This window comes from Lotus japonicus, chromosome 4 (genome assembly GCF_012489685.1).
Source record: "Lotus japonicus ecotype B-129 chromosome 4, LjGifu_v1.2".
Classification (NCBI taxonomy): Eukaryota; Viridiplantae; Streptophyta; class Magnoliopsida; order Fabales; family Fabaceae; genus Lotus; species Lotus japonicus.
In genome coordinates this window covers 62,265,822-62,269,301 of record NC_080044.1, presented here as the reverse complement: position 1 = coordinate 62,269,301, position 3,480 = coordinate 62,265,822, and positions in this window count along the sequence as shown.

Here is a 3,480-nt window from a genome sequence, read left to right as displayed (position 1 = left end):
TCAAACTCTCTCAAAACACTCATAAAAATCGGCATGACCTGCCCGCTATTCTCACTCCTCAGAACCACAGTATATATGAAAAAGCATAGTTAAATCAGCACAGTCAATCAACAAGTCATATATATATCAACACATCCTAACATAACCACTTAGCACTTAGCATATAAGCAAATATCACACATCCTAGATTAACCACTTAGCACATAGCATGTAAGTCAATCTCAAAAACAGTCAGTAGATGAATCATCTACATTGTCAGCCGAAGCCTCAGAAAACATTTTCCAGTCAAACACAAGCAAGTGCATAAACAGTAAATCAAGTCGAAAGCATCGACACCTAAGCATTAACTAAGGATTCAGTGAGTAGCCCTCACCTGTAGATTCTCCAGGGTTCTCCTCTAACTCTTCTTCACAAGCAAAGCCTTGTTCCTCGGGAAATTCTTCAAATGAACCTTTAGAGTAAAACCACAGAATTCCATCAAAATCTATCGGAAACTAAGCTATCAATACTCACTAAGGTTTCACGAAGTAGTACATACTGTGAGGTACGATAATCTAGCGCGAAAGGACAAGTTTTTGAAAAAGAAATTTTCCTCCTCCTCCTCTATAGCTCTCGGCCACTATTGGTAATTAGGTGGGTCGATTTTTCTTCGATCAAACTTGGTTCCTAGGTTATCATTAGTCGTAACTAAGGGTATTCTAAACTCGGAAAAATTATCGGATCAAAAACTGTCGCAGGGGTATTTTGGTCAATATTTTTAGCTCAGAATTTCAAAACTGAAATTTCGAAAAACAAATAGGATGGGGACGTCACCAACGACGTTTATGACGACTAATCCTACTAGCACTAAGCTAAGGCGATAGTTTTCAGCCCAAAGGACGGAACTTTGCCCCAAAATGGGTATTTTAAGCAGAATTGAAACTCGACGGTAGTTTTTCGAGGATCGGCGTAATATTATTTGCTAAACACGCTCAAGAGCACGTAGGGAAGATGTTTTGATAGAAAAATGAAGTATTCAGGATAGTTTTGCAAAAACATCAAAACTATGAGCACAGAAAGACATAGTGAAAAGCTACGGAAAAGACGATCAGAGGTAAGGATTAGCGACTATACCTCGATACCTTCAAGTAGCAACTGTTGAATCAACGATCAAGCAAGAAATGAAGAAAATATCTTCTCCTCCTCCTCCTCCAAAGCTCGCGGGTTCAAGAGAGAAAATGGGTAAGATTTTGTGATTTTTCTCATCTTTCTTGCTATATATAGAGGATGGAAAAACGCGGGAAAATGAAAGTTTCGCGATTCCGATTTTTCCGGCTTCATTCTCCGTGAATTCTAAGATAGGTTTTGGCGAAAGAATTCCAAAACTAAAAAGAGGTCTCCTTGTATTTTAGGCGACTAATGCAAAGTCGGTGTAAAACTATTTTATCCGATAAGTTACATTTTGCATCGAATGTCGGAATAGAAAACTTCCTTCTGAAGAAAGATTGAAATCATCAAGAGAAATGGGTGTACGCGGGTGGAATCTTCATTTGAAGCTCCGAATAGAAAAAGTCTTCATCGTCGGTTGATTCTAGGGTTCTTGAACTATTAGGGTTTTAGTTTCGGCAAACTTCCGAGGATTGGAATCGGACGTTCGTACATCCTAGAGTTTCGCCTTGAAACGATTGTTATAAAAAGGAATAAGAGAAAGTCTTATATTCCTCTTGAAGATTTTTGGAATTATTCCTATAGTGTTCCAAGGGTGGAACTTAGTCTTTTCCTAAGGTTCTTGTCCTAGGTTTAAGCGAATCGATCGTGCTATACCTTTTATCAATTTTGATACAATCCTTAGACTTTTCCTGAACTTTCTCCTTCATAAATTTATTTCATTTGGTCAACTCTTGTTCAGGTTTCCCTTCACGATACATCAACCCTAATCGTGAATAGGATTTTATTCACTTGACATAACTTAAAAACTTGGGTCTTACAAGGAACCTTATGAAGTTTATTGTGATGCTTCGTATCAAGGCTTGGGATGTGTGCTGATGCAACATCGAAAGGTGGTGGCTTATGCTTCGAGACAATTGAAGACTCATGAGAAGAACTACCCGACTCACGATTTGGAGTTAGCTGCCATTGTGTTTTCGCTGAAAATCTGGAGGCATTATCTCTATGGTTGTACTTTCACGATATTTAGCGATCACAAGAGTCTTAAATACTTGTTTGATCAGAAGGAGCTGAACATGAGGCAACGATGGTGGATGGAGTTTATCAAAGACTATGAGTTTACGCTGCAATATCACCCTGGAAAGGCGAATGTAGTTGCTGATGCCTTGAGTAGAAAGATGCATGTCTCGTCAATGATGGTTAAAGAGTTGGAGTTGCTGGAACAATTTCGAGATATGAGTTTAGGTGTGACACCGTCTGAGGGAAAGTTGAGATTCGGAATGATCAGAATCGCCAGTGGACAGATGGAAGAGATTAGAGAGCAACAACTGCAAGATGCGTTTCTGCTGGAGAAGAGGAACTTAGTAATTCAAGGGAAAGACCCGGAATTCAAGATCGGAACTGATGATATCTTAAGATGCAAGGACAGAGTGTGTGTACCCAATAATTCAGAATTGAGAAGGCTAATCATGGATGAAGGGCACAAGAGCAAATGGAGTATTCATCCGGGAATGACAAAGATGTATCAAGACTTGAAACTGAATTTCTGGTGGCCGGGAATAAAGAAACAAGTGGCCGAGTATGTAGCTGCATGTTTGACTTGTCAGAAGGCTAAGGTAGAGCATCAAAGACCTGCTAGTATGCTACAGAGTCTAGACGTGGAAGAATGGAAATGGGATAGTATATCCATGGATTTTGTGGTAGCTTTGCCAAGAACACAGAAACGACACGATTCGATTTGGGTGATTGTGGATCGTTTGACTAAGTCAGCGCATTTTCTACCAGTGAGGACTACCTACAATGTGGAAAAGTTGGCTGAGATTTATGTGGCGGAGATTGTGAGACTACATGGAGTTCCGACGAGTATTGTGTCTGATCGGGATCCAAAGTTTACTTCGCACTTCTGGGGAGCTCTTCATGACGCGTTAGGAACCAAGCTGAGATTGAGTTCGGCGTATCATCCACAAACTGATGGGCAAACAGAGAGAACTATTCAGTCGCTAGAGGATCTACTACGTGCTTGTGTGTTAGATAACAGAGGAAGCTGGGATGATCTTCTGCCATTGATCGAGTTTACATACAACAATAGTTTTTATGCGAGCATTGGGATGGCACCGTATGAAGCTTTGTATGGTCGAAAGTGTAGGACACCGTTGTGTTGGTATCAAGATGGGGAGAGTTTGTTGATTGGGCCAGAATTGCTGCAACAGACGACTGAGAAGGTTAAGCAGATCAGAGAGAAGATGAGGGCTTCACAGAGCAGACAGAAGAGTTATGCTGATCAGAGACGTAGAACTCTAGAGTTTGAAGAGGGCGATCATGTGTTCCTACGAG